This window comes from Otolemur garnettii, unplaced genomic scaffold (genome assembly GCF_000181295.1).
Source record: "Otolemur garnettii isolate 467f Iridium unplaced genomic scaffold, OtoGar3 scaffold00089, whole genome shotgun sequence".
NCBI classification, from domain to species: domain Eukaryota; kingdom Metazoa; phylum Chordata; class Mammalia; order Primates; family Galagidae; genus Otolemur; species Otolemur garnettii.
In genome coordinates, this window is record NW_003852484.1 from 2741171 (window position 1) to 2760444 (window position 19274).

Here is a 19274-nt window from a genome sequence, read left to right on the forward strand (position 1 = left end):
TGTAACTGACACTGTGCTAGGAATACAACTGTGAGAAATTCAAGGGCACTGAGCCAGTTTTGGAGGAGAGAATGAATTCTGCATGCAGCAGGGAATGAGCATATCACTCAGCTGGTCCTCTAGCACAGACCACAGTGCTAGGCAGGAGGGCTGGGATACAGGGCAAAGGAACACTGAATGTTGCCATCTTCAAGAGTCAATGACAGAGGAAAATCAAGGCCAGTGATTACTGCATCCTGCAAAACAATGCCCTCTTCACAAACATTGGGAAACTTGACTCGGAGACATTGCTGGGCCCCAGGGAGGCACTCCCAAGAGACCTTGCTAGTGTCTGGGGATGTCAACTCAAACAACCCAAGCAAGAAGGAGGAATAAAGCGAGGGCAGCTGACAGGACTTGGGCCCAGGGCTTGGTTAAGATATATGCGAGGGCCTACTAGAAAGAATTGTTAGAAGTAATTTCTGGCTCGGCGCCTGTGGCTCAAGCGGCTAAAGCACCAGCCACACACACCTTAGCTGGTGGGTTCGAATCCAGCCCGGGGCCCGCCAAACAACAATGACAGCTACAACCAAAAAATAGCCAGGCATTGTGGCAGGCACCTGTAGTCCCAGCTACATGGGAGGCGAGGCAGGAAATTCGCTGGAGCCCAAGAGTTGGAGGATGCTGTGAGCTGTGAATTCCAATGGAGTGAATAGGGTGGATCCGCAGAAGTACAGTTTTGTGACTTTTGCCAAATCACTACTTACCCCCAGGCTAATATGGTCTGGGGAGAGTTAAATTATTTCATATCACACTAGAGGAGAGAAGATACTCTTTCAAGAGTAATGGTCTTTCTCCCGAATCCTTCGCAGACCCAGTCTACCATACAGTATAGTGAAAAGGCTTCAGGATTCCCATCTCTGCTGTGCTGTTAACACATTGTAAGGCCTTGGACAAGTGAATTTATCCCCCTGAGCTGCATTTTTTCGTCTTTTAAAATTGTGGTCCCCAGCCTCTGGTTAGCTGCCTGTCAGCAACTGGGCCTCACAGCAGGAGGCGACAGCTGTGAGTGAGGGAAGCCTTATCTGCATTGACAGCAACTCTAGCCCTACTGTAAACTGCCCACTCGAGGCATCTAGGTTGAGCCCTCAGTAGGAGAATCTAATGCCTGATGGTCTGAGGTGGAGCTGAGGTGGTGATGTTAGCACTGGGACTGTCTATTTTCAGGAAAACAAGTTCAGGGCTCCCACTGATTCTGCATTATGGTGAGTTATATAATTATTTCATTACAATGTAATAATAGTAGAAATAAAATGCACAAAAAATGTAATGTTTGAATCATCCCCCTGCTCCCTGGTCTGTGGAAACACTGTCTTTCATGAAACGTCCTTACTGCCCAAATAGTTGGGGACTGCTATTTTAAAAGGAGAGTTTGGACCAGAGGAGCTGCAATATTCTATAATTCTTGGACGAATTCAGCCCCTCCCTGCAAGTTCGGGTACTGTTGATAATTCAGTCCAGCCTTACCAATCCAGACAATTCCCTTTCATGTCCCAACTTGGCCCTTTCTCTCCAGCTAGTCATTGTCCCTGAATACAGCACACTCATATCCTTTCCTGACTATGTGGCAAATCCTTCCCTAGGCAATAAGAAAATGAAAATGTACATCCTGGTCAGACCATGGTTTCTGTATTGTTGGAAGGGACAGCATGCCCACTGCCTTCCCTCATGCCAACCTTCCAGGTGGGCATATGTCAGCTGCCCGGGCAGCCAGTTACATCTCTAACATTAATTTGTCCAGACCCTTGTGAATTCATTTATATTTCTGTCATGTGCTACATCTTGGAATAATGGGTTCTGCAGGTTTATTAGCCGTCCCTTTTATTTGTTCTAACGCTTCCTTGCTCATCTAGCCCTCCAGCAAGTGTTTGGGTTGAATAAATCCTTGTTCACCTTCTCCTGCTTATTGATGAGTTTACTGATTTCCACTGTGTCCTTTTCCAGTTTGGAGATTTCTAATCTTTTATGGCTGCCTGTCTTCTCCGGGACAGCCTTCAATTGTTCTTTCTCCATTCCTTCTCCAGTGTCAGAACTTCAGAGGTTCAATGACTAGAACACGACACAATCAATGAGGGCTGGATGTCTCAGGTTTAAAGGAATGCGGGGGGCATGGGCTCAGTTATTTCCAGCCACCTCCTGCCCTTGCTGGTGCCTGGTGTGTTTTCTTAGCTTCCAAAGCAAAGCAGTACTTCCAACTCATAATTAGAAGGGTAAATGCTTCCAAGGGCCCTTTCCTGCCTTTTGACAGAGATGTTAATCACAAAGTTTGGATTTGTTTCTTTTTAAACATATCTGCACATGACATGTTAAATTTATCTGCTGCTCTTCTGCCAATTTATACAAACTCAGTTGATAACAATAATAATTGACATTTAGCGAGCTCTTAAAATGCTCCAGGCCTGGTGCTGACTTTCAGTATTATTTTTAATCCTTTATGCAATGCTATGAGGTGGGGACTATCATTACCGAATTTTGAAAACAAGAATATTGGGAAGGAGAGAGAAAGTGAGTTGATCATCACACAACTGGCAGATGGCAGTGCCTGGACTCAAACTCAGGGAGCCTGAGATTTTCAGCTTGATGTTCTCAGAGGGCAACCTGGCTGCAGATTAGAGTCATGTGGTGGTTTTGAAAAAGCACCAATTCCCTGGGTCCCTCCCCAGGGAAGTTAAATCAGGCTCTCTGGGACAAATCTCTAAAAGCTCTCCTGGAAGATTCTAATGTCTATCCAGGGTTGAGGATCATATTCTGGTGCCTTCCCTTGTCAAAGCCTGTCAGTTTCAGTCCTCTGTAACAGGAGGATCCATTTGCAGTCATCTACAAGAGAAAGGTTTGTCCTGTGACCTTCTGCAAGAGAAAGGCTTACCCTTAACCTTCTACTCCAGAACATTTATGAGGATAAGTCAGACCAGTCTTAGCATAGGTTCCTGTTTTTGCTATTGTTCTGGTAAAATAGAAATAACATAAAATTGACTGTGTTGGTCATTTTTTGAGAAAATTACTTTGTAATCTGAATCATTCTACATATTTTTTTAATTGTGGCAAAATACACTTATGTGAAATTTACCATCTCAGTGATATTTAAATGCACACTTCGGCGGCATTAAGTCCATTCACGCTTGTTGTGCCATCATCACCACCATCCATTTCCACAACTTTTCCATCATTCCAAATGGAAACTCTGCACCCATTAAAACCTTAAACTCCACTCCCCATTATCTCCCTTTCCCAAGCCACTGGCTGTCACCATTCTCCCTTCTGTTTCTGTAAGTTTAACTGTTCTAAATGCACCGTGTAAGTGGAATCATGCAGTGTTTGTCCTTTTGTGTCTGGCTTCTTTCACTTAGCCTAACATCTTCAAAGTTCACTGTGGAATGTGTTAGAATGTCATTCCTTTTTAAGGCTGAATAAGGTTCCATGGTATGTCTATATCACATTTTGTTTATCCATTTGTTGCATAGATTCTTGAGGAGAAAATTTTAATAACAGTGCACCATCTAGAGAAGCCTTAATTTGTTCCTACCTTTTGTTTTCTTTCTCTAAACCATTCCCTGATCTTGACAAAAGGACATCATTCCCTCCTCCCACTCAAGCCTCATGGTGACTTAACCTTTCAAAAGAGCCACGGCTCCAGCCTGTAATCCTAGCACTCTGAGAAGTAGATTGCTTAAACTCAGGAGTTGAGACCAGCCTGAGCCAGAGCTAGCTAGGACTTGTGGGAGGTGCCGATATCTCAACTATTGGGGAGGCTGACACAAGAGAATCATTTGAGCCCCAAAGTAGGTTGAGGTTGCTGTGAGCTGTGACATCACAGCACTCTAGTGAGGTGACAAAGTGAGACTCTGTCTCCAAAAAAAAAAAAAAAAGATCCCTTCTTAGGGAACTTTGTCAAAAGCTCTTTAAAAGTGTAAGTAGATTATAGGTGCTTCCCCTTGTAGCTACTCCTTTACTGTCTCTAAGAACTCTGCTCAATGCATAGGACTCCTCTCTTGCATCTGCCCACTCCTATGTTTCCCTGTGGCCCAAGGCAATTCCCACCTCCTTCAAGCAGCCTTCCTGGACACTAAGCCCCTGTGATTCCCTCTGCCCTGAACTTGTCTAGTGTTTATTGCCTGGAGCAGCCAATCTGGCATTTACCTGCTATTTACTTTCTGAATGCACCTCACGTTTCTGGTAGGATGATCATCCTTTAAGCACTGCTTATCCTCTGTGTGTGTCCTTTTTAGCCTTGGTACAGAACTGAGCAAATAACAGGGGTGTGAAAATGCGTATTTAATTGAAATGAAGAAACCTGGGGCCTCTCACTCAAACCAGGACTTCTTGGCTAACATCTGAGATCTAGGATACTGGCAGCATCACCAGGATGTGTTAAGGGCACATCCCATCCCCCTTCACTTCCCAGATTGATGGGTTTTGGTCATAGCTCTCTTTATCAGGCCTTCGCTCATTATTCACTATTCACTTGGCTCATACTCCCCCTTCCTTTTCTGATCCCTGTATTCTTTCTCTTATTCTTTTTTATTTTTCCCCATCTTAGTTCCCTATTCTGTGTTCTTGTCTCTTAGTGTCTTATCTTATACAATAAAGGCAGATAATAGGGCTTGATTTGTCCTAATCAAGGTCCTAGTTGGATGCTTGGGCCACTATCATAATTGTCTCCTAACTTATCTCCCTCACTCAAGACCATCCACTGCTACTGGTCTCATCAGCCAGCCTCATGCCCCAAAACTTGGATAATTCCCCTTGCGTGGACTGAAGCTAAAACCCAGCCCCCTTCCATGGCATTCAAGGCCTCTCCAATCTGGCTTTCCTATGGTCCTACATCATGCTCTGCTGTGTCCCTCCATGTGTTCAATCAATAATAATTGTACTGTGGTCCGGTGTGGTGGCTCACACCTATAGTCCCAGCTATTTAGGAAGGCTGAAGTGGGAGGATCATTTGAGCCCAGTTCAAGGCTGCAGTAAGGTATGATTGTGCCACTGCACTCTAGCCTGGGCAACAGAGTAATACTTTGTCTCTAAAAAATATAATAATAATAATATAGTTTATTGAATGCTTCCTTTCCAGGGACTAGGGTTCTAGGAGCCTTGCATGGTCCTGGTTCAGTGGTGTACTCAACAAATAATTTGGAGGGAATGACTGTTTATCTTTCACCCCTGAAAATGTGCTGTTAATCTATGGATTGCCTTGTCTAGATGAGGCATTATAACAATTTATTATTTCTCCACCTTGAGGATTTTAGGCAATGAAACACTAGAGGAGAAATTTTTTTTTTTTTTTTTTTGAGACAGAGCCTCAAGCTGTCCCCCTGGATAGAGTGCCCTGGCATTATAGCTCACAGCAACCTCCAACTTCCTGGGCTCAAGCGAGTCTCCTGCCTCTGCCTCCCAAGTAGCTGGGACCACAGGCGCCCGCCACAACGCCCGGCTATTTTTTGGTTGCAGCCGTCATTGTTGTTTGGCGGGTTGGGGCTGGGGATTCGAACCCGCCACCTTAGGTGTACGTGGCTGGCGCCTTAGCCAGTTGAGCTATAGGAGCCAACCAGGAGAAATATTTTGATGGAGACAAAGGAGCCTTCCTGGACCTCTCAACCATTCCTAGGTGGGAGGTTTTCCATCAGATTCCTCCTTATCTCCTGTCTACGGGTCTGATCCTGCTCAGATCCTCTAAGCAGCAGGCCCATGCCCCTCCTTGGTTACAACCTGGAATTCTTTTCTTAATGATCCACAGATCCGTTCTGGGAACATTGCTTTAGGTGACCTTGGCTAACACCCATCCTGTCCTAATCTTGCCCTGGACCTCTGTGGCTTCATCCTGGTCCTGGGAGATAATCACAGACATAGATCTCTTATTTTCAAATGTTTTCAAGAAGGATGACCACACCTTGTGTTCTTCCTTGGGTCTAAACATCCTGAGAGTTGCCTGTGCCCTGCCCCCATTGCCTGGAGCTAAGCACTTGATTTGACCCTTTATCTTACTCATCTGCCAAGAACCCTGGTCTCATCCCTGAACCAGCCATGCCCTGATTTTCACATCCCCGCTCCTCACTTCCTCCTGACCTATCCTCAGCCCAGATCTGACCATCTATGCCCGGTCAGCAGGAAAGAGGGAGGGGAAGAAGCACTTGTGAGTGCCTAGGCAGAGAGATGTCATTAACCATGGTTTGGCCCAAGGGCAAGCTACAAAGCTAGCCTTCTTTCTCTCTCATCACATCCTTGATTTAGCAGTGTGAGAAGTAAAAGTAGAGCTCTAATGCAAGGAAAAGAAAAGATTATTTTGTGTGCAGGTGAGATTGATGGCCACTTCGGAGTTCTAGTGTTCAGAGCTAACTTTTCAGTATCTTGTGATTTGGAATGCTGCTGTGTGGGTGGATGGACCCTTGTGGTTAATTGTTGGAAAACAATTAGTATATGTTTTGCAATAACAGACATTTTCTTTTCTAACAGTTTTATTTATTTATTTTTTATTTGTTTTGAGTGACAGAGTCTCACTCAGTTGCCCTAGGTAGAGTGTCATGGTATTACAGCTCACAGCAGCCTCAAATTTTAAGTGATTCCTCTGCCTCAGCTCCTGGAGTAGCTGGGACCCACCAGTTCATGCCGTAACGCCTGGCTAGTTTTTCTTTTTTTAGTGGATACAGGGTCTCGAACTCCTGAGCTCAAGCAATCCACCCACCTTGGCCTCCCAGAATGCCATGATTACAGGTGTGAGCTACCATACTTGGTCGTAATAGGTATTTTCTATCATAAATTTTTTAAAGGCTTACCACGATGGATCATACCTCTAATCCCAGCACTTTGGGAAGTCAAGATAAGGGACTGCTTGAGCTCAGTTTGAAACCAGCCTGAGGAACACCGTGAGACCCCATCTCTTCCAAAAATGGAAAAATTAGGCGTGGTGGTGTGTACCTGTAGTCCTACCTTCTCAAGAGGCTAAGGCAGTATCACTTGAGCCTGGGAATTTGAGATTACAATGAGTTATGACACCACCACTGGGCAACAGAGTAAGATTCTGTCTCAAAAAACAAAAAAAGGGTTTTTAAAGTGCTAGTGTAAATATTAACTAATAATCAATTGGAGAGTATAGTTTAATATGGAAAAAGCTAAGTTAAAGTCTCAACTCTGAAAATTACCAATTGTATCACTGAGACTCAGTTTTCTCATTGATAAAATGAAGTTAATAATAGTAATTCATGTACCAAATCATTATTATGTACTTCCTTTTAATAAGCACTATTCTATGGGCTGGGGTTATAGCAATGAACAAAAGGCAAAGCCTCTGCTTTCATGGAATTTACATTCTGGGCAGGAGAGACAGACAATAAATACGTACAATGTCAGGTGGTGATAATGACAGGTATTCATCACTTTTGAAAAGATGGTAATATATCTTTGATGAACTGATATTTGAGCAGAGACTGATGAAATTGAGGAAATGACCCATGTGGATGTTTGGCAGACGAGCTTCCCAGGCAGAGAGAACATCAAGTACTAAGGCCTTGAGGTGAGAGCAGAGAGTGTTCCCGATACAGCAGAGAGGCTGGAGCAGCTGAAGAGAAGAGGGTGCTGGGGGATCATGTCAGTAAGGGTCTTGTGGGGTTGTGGAAGCTTTTCCTCTAGAGAGCTAGGGAGACACAGAAGGCTTTTGCCCTGAGGGGTGATAAGATCTGACTTAAGAGAACTTCTCCGTGGAGAGTGGACTACGTATACAAAGGTGGAAGCAGGCAGAGCCGATACCCAGATGAGAGAAAGAGTGGTTTGATTGGGGAGCTGATGGAGTGGGCGGTGAGAAATGGTCAGATTCTAAAAAGATTTCACAGCTCAAGGGTGGTGCCTGTGGCTCAAATGGGTAGGGGCTGGCCCCATATGCTGGAGGTGGCGGGTTCAAACCCAGCACTGGTCAAAAAAAAAAAAAAAGATTTCACAAGAGGATTTATTGATGGTTTGGATGTGGGGCATGACTGACTTCAAGATTTTGACCCTGAGGAATTGGAAGACTGGAGGGTTTTTTTGTTTTTTACATTAGGATGGAAAAGTCTGAGTGAGACTAGAATGGAAAAGTCTGAGAAGGGGCTGGGAAAGAAAAATCAGAAGTTAAGTTTTGAACCTATTAAATTTGAGATCCTGATTAGATGTTCCTTTGGAGGCAGAAGGCAGGCTGGTGGTTAGTGCATCTAGAATGTGTGAGAGAGATCAGAGTCACAGAGCAAACTTGAGCATCAGTAGCACAGAGTAGTTTATAGCCAGTGACTGGCCAAGATCACCTAGGGCTGGGTGCCACTATGTCCTACACATACAGAGACTGTATGGAAAATACTTCCGCAAACTGTAAAGGGCTGCACACATGGAAAGGACTAAGTGAGTAAACATAGAGCATAATGCAGAGCAAGATGTAAAGAAGTGTCTGCAATTAGAATCATCCAATGTGCAAGGACAACCTTACACACCAGTTGATCAATCCCTTTCATTTTGTCTGCAGGGAACTGAGGTTGGAGATGCAAAGAGGCTTATCCAAGGACACTCAGCACTTTGGTGGCTGAGCTTGTTCTAGGACTGAGAAGCCCTATCTTCTGGGGTGGTGTTCTTTCCACCAGGCGAAGCACCTGCTCACATTTACTGCTTCAGCTCTCTCTGAATCTGTTAACTAGGGCCAAGTAATTCTTCAAACAGAAATCTAATTATATCGCCTCGTGCTTTTATACATGCTATTTCCTCTGCTTGGAATACTCTGTCTCCTCCCGCTTCTCTGTCTGGCAAATTCCTGCCCCATCTTCCATTCTCGGCTAGAATGGCCCTTTCCAATGAAGATTTCCTTGTTCTGCCTGGTAGAGCTTGTCACCAGCCGGCCATGTGCCTGCAGAGCTATGATTATGCTTGCCTTTCCCGTCTGCCTGTGAGGCTCTGCACATGACCTCTCTGCCTAGCATAATGAGTGGCACTTAAATGTTTGGGAAGGAAGGAAGGAAGGAAGATCTCTTCTCTCATATTAGTTCAGGACAATGGCAAAGCTGTCATTCAGTGACACTTCAGTTCCTCTGACCTGAGTGTGCTTTTGGTTCACAAATCGGCAATGACTTCCAGAGTGGGAATTTTCTTTTTTTCTTTGCCATCTGCAGGTACAATAACCAGCCAATTCTGGGACCAGAAAACCATTTGGACATTATAAGTGCCGTCTTTTCATTTTCAGTTCTCTCTCTCTCCAGTACATGACGGGCTGTTTGTCTTTTGCTGCAAAGCAAGGTTTGTGCCTGGGCCTGGGCTACGTGCAGGCATGTACACACACACACACACTCTCTCTCTCTCTCTCTCTTTCTCTGATGGTCTCCTGGAAGAGGCTGTACTCATTATTTCAGAGGTAGCTTGATCTCCCAGAAAACACCCTCAGGTGGGAGGAAGGAGAAAGCATTGTGCTCCTAGCTTTGCTACCCTTGAGCACAAGGATTTGAGCCTACTTTTTAACCTCTTGAAATCTTAGTTCAGGATAAGTTGGGAATTTCTAGGTCAAGGTTGAATTCTAAGAATTCCTTCCCACTCCCTGTATTCACTGCTCTTTAGGTTGTTTGGGATAATTCTGTATTAATTACTGTATTTACATTCTGCTTAATTAACAGTGTTTTGGTAGGAGGCGAATTGCTCCTAATGGAAGTAATTATCTTACAGGTTATTGCAAGGGTCTAGGGAAGGTGGCAGAAACTGGTAGTGATGCTGTGATGATGGGATCAATGCCCCAGGTTTTGTTCCAAGTAAATGAGCCACAGATTCTAACCAGGCTGGGTTTGCCAAACAGCAGGTGGTAAACCAGGCTAGTAAAGACCCTTTTCCGAGGGTTGGGTTTCCGAAGCTCTCTTGTATTGAGAGCTCTTGAGTAATCACTGTTAATCAATACAATTACTTTAGGATGCAATTAGGATTAATTAGCCCAGTGTTGCAAGCTGCCTTGCTCCCTGGTCTATATCTCATTGGGTTTCTCCCCTTCTTGGCTCCTGCTTCTCCCATAAAGGAAGATTTTCTTCTCTGTGTCCCTGAGCAGGGGGCTCCTCTTTCCTTTTCCTGTGCCAAGCCCCCTCCCACACTCATCTGTAACATGAAGAGAGCCAGGAAGGGGCTTGAAGTAATGGTAGGAAGAGAAGATAGAGAAAATGATCAAGACATGGTAGAAAAAGAGAAGGCGGGTGAGAGAATGCATGAAGGATGGAGAAGATTTTGATTGCCTTTCAAGAGAGAGCTGTGGTGGACAGAGCCACTCAGAAGGTGTTTTGACTATTCTCCAACCAGATAAATGAGAAGCTCTCTTGTTTGCTCATTCCCGGTCCCTGCAGTATGCGGCATAGTTTCACGTTTTTATTTTAATTATACGGTGTCTCTATATTGCACGCATTTCTATTTTGGGGATAACGAAGACATTCTCCACTGTTCTTTAAGGAATGGGGATGGTTTTATATGGGTGGCATGGGGAGTGTAATAAAGGTTCTAGAGTGGGGCTCCAAGACCTGCCCCCATCCTAGCCTGGGACTCTGCGAGAATGGCTTCCCCTCTCCAGATCTCATTGTCCTTGCTATAAGATGACAAATTTGAACTCAATACTCTGCATTGCCTCTTCCTACTTGATTTCTACTTCACTTGTAAATGGATGGGCTACCAGACTAGTATGACCAGACATGCCTTTTCCTCCCTGTTTTCTTCTTCTCTACATCCCTGTCTTTGAGTCTAGAATGTTTTACCTTTGCAAGTTTCTGTCCTTTCTGCACACTACGAATTGCAGCATTTCTGTTGCCCTAGAAAGTCTTTATCTCTGAGATTTCCCATTGTTTCTCTTTTTTACAGCATCTTATAAACTCCCTTCTTGATTCACAACCATAGTCCTAGCCAAACTGCTTCTTATCTTGGTTTATAAGTAGGGGGTGGTGAGAAGGGGATGCTTCTCTGGAGTTCTCACTGTCTCCATTCTTTCTTCATCTGGGATTTCCTTTACCCAGAATTTTCTTTCTTTCTTTCTTTCTTTTTTTTTTTTTTTTGAGACAGAGCCTCAAGCCGTCACCCTGGGTAGAGTGCTGTGGCATCACAGCTCACAGCAATCTCCAACTCCTGGGCTCAAGCGAGTCTCTTGCCTCAACCTCCCAAGTAGCTGGGACTACAGGCACCCACCCCACAATGCCCTGCTATTTTTTTGTTGCAGGCGTCATTGTTGTTTAGCGGGCCCGGGCTTGATTTGAACCCACGAGCTCAGGTGTATGTGGCTGGCGCCTTAGCCGCTTGAGCCACAGGCGCTGAGCCAACCCAGAATTTTCTTATGTAAAATGTTTCACTTGGACTTTTGTCTTAAACCTCCTGTTTCCGGCATACTCTAGAAAAGTCTTTTAATGCTTTCCTTCCTCCAACTCATCTATTTTTATTTCACAGTTCTCTTTGGTTTTCTCTTAGAATCACATTTCCTTGGTTTTCATTTTTCAGATCCTTTGTCTTTCTCTCATTTTTTCTTAGGTCACCTTTTTTTATTTTAAAATACCTCTTTTGTTCAGCAGAGGGCTCCCTTCCCATCCCTCTTGCAGTTCGGGCAGCTTGAATTTGAAGATTGCCCCCTACTTCTCTCTCTCCCGCCTTCTAGCCATCAGAAACACCAGATCAGTTAAACTTGTAAACAATCCAGTCTGGCTCGGTAGTGATTGCGCTAAACCCTCTCTCCGCGAAGAAGGCTCCACGGCCTCCCTGGATCGCTCGTCTCTTGGATGCCCTCCCGATGTTCCTGATGTTATGTTACTCACTGTATTCCCTATTTGTTCTGCACAGTTGTGTAGAGTGCGTATTACCAAGCCCAGTTCACAGCTGAGGAAACTGAGGCTTGGAGAGGTTTGCTCAAGGTCGTACAGCTTGCAAGGTTAACCACGATCCGACCAGTTCTGGCTTCCAGTCCAGTCCAGCAACTTAGCCTATGTCCCTGCTACTGCGGTTTACAACAGATCACGGTCCCCTTCCCCTTGGAAGGCACTGGCTAGAAGATTGTTTCTAGCTAATAGGGTTGGGGAATTCGGGAGCCCCTGGGGATGTTGGGGGGAGCTTTTTCAGGCCCGGTGGGTGGGTTTGGGTTGGGCCATCCGCGCTGATGTCCCTAGAAGAAGTCAGATTCGAGATGTGGGTGACCCTGGACTGAGGCAGGATGTGACAAACGGTGGCAAGTGCTCAGGGACTCAGATCTCGCCGCTAGAATGCCGACCGGGGACGGGGGCTTCGGTCTACCCTCCGGCTGACACACACTTGGCAGGCCCCGGGCGGGAGTCGGGCTGAGCGCACGCGGGGATGCAGGGCGCCCCCTCGCGCTCTTCAGAGAGCCGCGGGGCTGGCGGGTGAAGCGCCCGCGGCGGCAGGTCCTCTCCAACCCCCTCCTCCTTTTCGCTCCCGCTCCTCTCCTCACTCCTTTCGCTTCCAACTCCTCCCCCACCGCCTCTCCCCTCCTCCTACTGCTCCCTCAGTCCCCTCCTCCCTGCTCTCTCCGGCGCGCCGGGTCGGAGGCTGGTTGGAGCGCAGGGGTTGGTGGCAGAGCCCAGCTCCGCGGAGCCGGGCGGGTCGGCCGCGCGTCCAGCGGCTGCTGGGAGCCCGAGAGCTTCGGGAGCCGGTCCGAGTCGAGACTGCACGGGAGCGCTGAGGCGAGAGCTGGAGGCCGTTCCTGCGCGGCCGCCCGGTTCCCAGACGGGCTGCCAGCCTTTCTGGTTCGCCCCCGCCGCTCCACGCCGCCGCGAGCCGGGAGCCTCCAGGAGCCTCTGGGAACCCGGCACCTGCGCCCGCAGCTCGGAGGTGAGTCCCAGGAGTCCGGGGCGCTTCCCCTGAGCGGACTAGGGCTGCAAGTTGCAAACTTCAGCAACTCGGATGGGTTGAGGGGTAGAAGCCCCGGGGCGGTGGTAAGTTGGAGCCAGGTAGGGGAGGCTGCGGTAGGGAGGACAGAGGGTGTCCAGGCTTCTGCGCCGCCCACTGCCACCTCTGTTTGGGCGCCCTCGGCGCTGCCGCCTTCCCGCGCCGGCCAGCTCCGGGTTCTGGTTGAGCTGGGCCCTCCCTGAACTGCGGTAGACGCGTCTGGTCTGCAACCTCAATTGGGACCCAGGGCCTGGTCCTGGAGGAGGAGACGGACGTGTGAAAGCCTGGGAGAGCGCGCGGTACAGGCGCCGAGACTGGCGCGGAGATGGAGGCTCCGAGAAAGCCGGCGAGTAAACTGGGCGGAGGGAGAGTGCGGGCGCGTGGGAACGCGTGGCCCGCCCGGAGTGTGAAATCTCCCGCTCGGGGAAGTCCTCTCTCCACGGCAGCTGCCTGCGGGGGCCTCGCCCGGATTCTTACCGGACCCCCCTCCAGGTCACCCTTGCCCTCATAGGGTCCTGCAGACCTAACTCTGCCCGCCAAGCCCCAGGTACTGCGGCTCCGGAGCCTCGCGCTCCCGCTTAGGCGGATGGAGAGGGGTGCGGCGGCGGCGGGAACCAGGGACACAAACGGCGATTTCCCGATTTATTTTTCTCATGGTAATTTGTGGTCTTTGTGGTCCTGGTTGCCCATTCACTTTCCGCTCACGTCTTACGAGAGATCCAAAGCGGAGGGAGGGAGCGGGGGGCTCTCGGGCACAGGGAGGGATGGAGACCGGAGAGGGGATCCGGGACCCGCGCAGGGCGGAAGCCGGAGGGAAGTACCCAGGACCCGCCGAGAAAGAAGACGAGGCGCGAGAGGACCCGGCCTAACGGAACCCACTCCTTCGTTTATTGCAAACTTTAAACAAGGAGGAGGACCACCTGCAGCGCCGTTCTTGCCCACTCCTCATCCTTCCCCCACCCAGTCCTAGGGTCATTCTGACCGCCGTGACTTGCTCCAGGCAGGAATGGACCCCCAGTTTAGATGGGGAGAGATGAACGCTGGATTCTGCCCCCATCCCGCTTCTCTCTTTAGGCTGCCTACCCTCGGGTGCGCTCCTTGCCGGCCAGAAGAATTGGGGTTGGAGTGTTGGAAGCTTGCTTCTATCCCTTGTCCCTTGCTTCTATCTAGAATCCACAAGGGTCCTGCCTTCTTTGCTCCTAGCCCCATGTTTTCCCTCAGCCCTTAGATCCTACCTCCTTCCACGTTTCTCAGACCACCCCACGTCACTCTGGCCGCGGTGCCTCTCTCCAGAGCACCCCTGCTGCTTGCTCCTCGTCCTCCCTTCTCCCACTTCTCCTTACCTTTTAGGCTGTTCTCCATTCTTTCTCCTCAACACCCCCCGCCCTTCCTTCTTGACATTCAGAAGTGGCCTCTCATCGTTTTGGAACTGGGATAGATGACCTTGAAGGAGAGGTAAGAGAGGAACTTGAGCCTTAGAACTGGACCTCAGCTAGTGAAAAGGGAGGCAGATAAAGAAGCATCTTGGAAGAAACGGCCAGTACCCTGCCCCAAGTCTAGGTTTCCAAAGGAGGAGGAAGGGGGATGAAATATCAAAGAGAGAGGGAGAACTTGCCACTGGGTCCCTCATAGGAGGGTGGAAACTATTCCGGGCCTTTCTGGGAGTGGTGCCAGGTAGACCACTTAGAAGGTAGGGTTGCCTCTGGCTGTGCCAGGTTGGGAAAGATGTGAGTGTGTGTATGTGTGTGTGTGTGTGTGTGTGTGTGTGTGTGTGTTGACGGGGGAGCCCCTTTCTGCATACCAACAGCTGCCACTGCCAGTTTGGGAAGGGCTGGCAGATCTTCCATCTCCTTCCTCATTCCAAGTACTCAATGTCAGAGCCTTCCTTTCCCAAAGCTAATAGTAGTTACCATTATCATCATTGTAGGCATCAAATACTGTTTTATCGCCCACTATGTTCAGTTCATCATATTAGGAGCTGGTAGGCACAGAAGGTACAGGGCTGAGCCCATGCCCACAGAGGTTGCTAAATTCACCAGTTTGATCCCAAGACACTTCTGTATGTGTTTGGGGAAGGAGAATGTGGACAGGAAAACACACAGGCAGTACAAAGCAGCAAGGTGCCAAATGTTGACCAAGGGTTTAGGTAAGGACTGATTAAAGAAGGCTTGATAACTCAGGTAGGACAGAGAGCTGTTTTTTTGTTTGTTTTTTTAAGACAAATTCCCACTCTTGTCCAGGCTAGAGTGCCATGGCATCTTAGCTCACAGCAACTTCAGTCTCATGGGCTTAAGCAATTCTCTCGCCCAGCTCCCAATCAGCTGGGACTACAGGCCCCCACCACAGGGCCCCGCTAGTTTTTCTATTTTAGGTAGAGACAGGGTCTTGCTCTTGTTCAACCTGGTCTCAAATTTCTGAGCTCAAGCAGTCCACTTGCCTCAGACATCTAGAGTGCTGAGATTGCAGGTGTGAGCTACCACACCTGGCTAAGACAAGTGGTTGTTGATTCTTCCCTGAGAGAGGGGAGTCAGCCCCCCTTTCCTCACCAGGATGGTGGGATAGCAGAAGGGGTGGAGGGGGTGGGATTCCCTAACCACTTTTCCTAGAGCTAGTCTAGGAAGACAAGAGAAGCCTCTATAGATTGCTACTTTCTCAGTGGGATGAGAGGAGCCCCAGAAACCATTTTGTCTTAGGACAAACCCTTGACTTATTTGGAAGCCCCTCCATTAATTATTTCTTATTGAGGCCATAAGCTGGAAGAAGCCTTAAAGGGGAATCACAAACTCAAATGCCTTCAAAGGGCAGACAGGTAATTAGGCATCCAATTAGACAATTGGGTGTTCCAAGTTAAACTGGCCAAATGAAGTGTTCCAAACAAAATCAATTTCTAGCCCTTGAGTAGTGTGCCCACCTATATCTATGGATTAAAAGATTAAGATTCTAAGAAATTATCTCATCTACATTGGATGTACATGTTATCTTGTCTCTCTATGCCTGGGGATTGCTTGGAACAATATCCCACAGCCTGGTCCTACCTCTGACCTGCTGGACCCTTGGCTTATCCTAGCCCTCTGGGCCCATTAAGATTCTTTTCTGAGATGATAAATTTGATAAGCTCAGAAAGCCATCTTGTCTTATAGAAATCTGAGCCTTTCACATCTATTGATATAAGTTCTAGATGTAGGGCCTAGATTTGGTCTCAGGTCTCCTGTCCTCCTCCCCATTAGAAATCCAGTCGGAAAATTTTATTTTATTTGATTTTTTCTTTTTTGAGACAGAGTCTTGCTCTGTCACCCAGGCTGGAGTGCATCATAGCTTACTGCAGTCTTGAGCTCCTGGGCTCAAGTGATCCTCCTGGCTCGGTCTCCTGAGTAGCAAGGACTATAGGCATGGGTCACCATGTCTGGCCAATTTTATTCTTAATAAAAAAGAAAAAAAATCCAACCATGACTTTTGGACTTTTTGTTTCCTGTAACATAGCAAAGAGATTGGATGGATGTCTGCAGATCCCAAGGAATATCACAAAAGCCCTGAGCCCCGAGTGTAAAAAGAGGACTGGGAATTCCAGCAAGGGGGTAGAGAGATGGCAGACATTTAAGCCTGACAAGGTTGCTGGATGGAGTATGTGTATTTGGGAAGAAGATGCTATTGGGTCCACTTGTTTTGAACTTTGACCTTGACACCTCTGTCTTTAGTCTTGGTCACTCTTCTATATTCCATAGGGAAAGCGAGTAAGATAACAACCCAGACCACTACCAATCTGCCAACCAGTTTGCTGCTTTCATTAAGGATTGAAGTGGTGGGATGGACACAGAGGGCAAAAAGACAAGATCCCTGATGCATGTGACGTTGTTCTATTGCCTTGAAGTTACCAGGGCTGAGTTCTGGTGCCCCACCACTCAGACCCTGCCAGTAGCCAGATGTTCCCCATGATCATAAAACTATTGCCTCAGTTATTGCCTGGGTTCAGGGTAAATGAGACCAACAGTGGCAATAAACTGTTCATCATTTTCTAAGCGCCTACTCAGCACCAGGCACTGTTCTAGGGGCCATGGCTACAACAGTAAACAAGACATCTCTTTGGTCTCCCCAATGAAAGTGAATCAGCCTGACTAGAACCCAGTTATCATCATTGCCTCTACTTCCATGATAGAATTTAATCTTTGTGTGGGTGTGTGTTTCCCTGCAGGTTTTTCTGGGTGACCTGACAGTAATGTGGAGTTGTCCAAAGGGCTTAGAGTCCAGGGTTTAGGGGGGAGGCAGAGAGGGCTAGGATTCCACCACCTTAGCTGTTTCCCTTCCCTGTATCTGTGACATAGACAGAAGCAAAGCCAGGCACCAGGAGATCTAGGGATGACATCTGTTGGGAGGAAGTGTTATTTATATTTAGGACACTGAAGCCCAGTACATCCTAGGCCCTATTCTGCTGCATCTAGTCACCTCAGTCACTAACCTCCCTTCATTCCTTGATGATGTGTGTGTGTGCATGTGTGTTGTAAACAGTTACTGTTAAAGAATAAGTTTTCTTTACATTCTGATCTTTGTATTTGAGTTTAACCATCACTATGTTTTTCTTAAATTTATGACATTTAAATAACTTAATCTGAAATGTATGGCAAGAGGCCAAAGCGAGTGTCTTGACCTAATGGAATGTGATTGCATCCACAGGGTTGAGCCCTTCTTTTATAGCTTGCAGGGACAACACCTGGATCTTTCGCTGGCATAGTGCTGTACTTCTGCAAGCCTCCCTCTCTGTGACTTTTGGTTTGATGACATCTGCCTTAGCTGAGGAGATGATGGGTAATCTGGAAAAGGATGATCTTTGTGTGTGCCGTTCTCTATCTCACATGGATCTCCTCCAAGACTTTCCTTCTGAAGAAAGTTCCCTTATGACCAGCTTGAATGCTAGAAAGTGGCAGGGAGAAGTTCCAACTGGGAGCAGAGTTCTGAAAGGAGAGGGAAGGGAGGGTGTTGAATGTTCTGTGGCTCTGCCATGTCACTTCCCTTCCCTTCTGTTTCAGTGTTTTGTTTTAATGAGCATGAGAGAGGAAAACCAAACCTTGTATAATATACTTTTTAATCCTGACCTGTTTTGGGGGGGTCACTATTGAGAATTATTAGACTTGGTGTCTTCAGAGTAAAACAAACAGACAAATAAGATTGTGGTTTTCTGTCCACAGAAATTTGTTGCTGGGCAAAATAGAGAAAGCAAGGGATGGGGACAGGTTTGGGAGAGTTTGACCTTGTGCACACTTCCCGACAGTTGGTCTACTGATCTTCCTCTACTCTCGGACTTGAAACAGAAGGACAAGGACTCCACCAGCTTTCCGTGAGTACATGAAAGCTTTATAGGCAAAGTTGGATGTGCTGAGTCCCACCATGACACTGTCCTCATCAATTTGTGTTTAGTAAGGATGATTTAATCAGACTTACACATGGAACTGCTATGAATTTGAAGCCTTATCGATATTATCAGACTATCTCTGCATTTGAACTAGGAATGTCTCTGGCTGGCATCTTCTGTGATGGGAAATGTTGGTACTTGGAAGATGGTTGGTGACCATCTGTTCTGCCAGTCCCCGGAGGATCACATTGGAGGAGACAGGTTTAAGTTACTGAGGAGGGGAGGTTGGGGTGGAAATGAGGGAGGAATCCCTGCTTGAGTGCTTCTGGCAAACTGTTAGATTCCTTGGCTGTGAAAGCGAGGTGTTCAGAAGGATCCTAAAGGCCTTTCTAACCCTCAGGTCAGAGTTTTGGAATGGATATTGCAGTCGTTGCCTGATTTTCCATTCACATTTTTTGTGGATTATTTGTGGGGAATGTTAGTCTCGGGCTAGTGTCCAGGAGCCACCCGGGCCCTTGCTGGTAACCCGTCTGACTGCTAGTTGCTGCATCTTCAGAGAGTGCCCTTACTTCTTCTCCCCAGCTGGAGCCAAATGCCATTTGGAAGGTAAACGGGTTGTATATCGAGGCATATGTGGATAGATAAACAGACACAGCGTATTCTAGTCCTGTTCGTTTTTCAGTTTGAGCATTGGATTGTCTGCAGCTCTGCTCCTCTGCCAGGCTGCTGGGAGAGGCACTTCAGGGAAATGGCTTGTGGGGTAGTAATTTGGGTCCATTCCTACTTGCCAGCCCCACTGGTAACCTGAGCCAAAGCTCCCTGACACCTCCTTGTCCCAGAGGACCCCCAGGAGCCCCACCCAGGAGAAGCACAAAAGAGCTGCAGTTGGCTCTTAATTATTCAGGGATGGATGGATCCTGTGTGTGAAGCACCCAACTCAGGCCTCTTCTATCTGTTCTTTCTTCGGTGCCTTGCGTAACTCTATCTGTAGTGAGAAGCAGAGGGAGATCTTATCATTTAATACAAACTTTTGTTTCTAGCAGCT

At 47.4% G+C, this 19274-nt stretch overlaps 1 protein-coding gene across 2 annotated transcripts in view; it reads left to right on the forward strand.

The window, feature by feature from the left end:
• Nucleotides 1-12516: 12516 nt before the first annotated feature.
• Nucleotides 12517-19274, forward strand: part of SEMA5B (semaphorin 5B) — a 118091-nt gene continuing 111333 nt past the window's right edge. Inside the window, exon 1 of one of the 2 annotated variants that reach the window (XM_023516288.1) lies at nucleotides 12517-12828. The gene's annotated coding sequence lies outside the window, so the exon portion shown is untranslated. The remainder of the gene's footprint in view (nucleotides 12829-19274) is intronic. The other variant, XM_012808422.2, reaches the window with a different exon arrangement.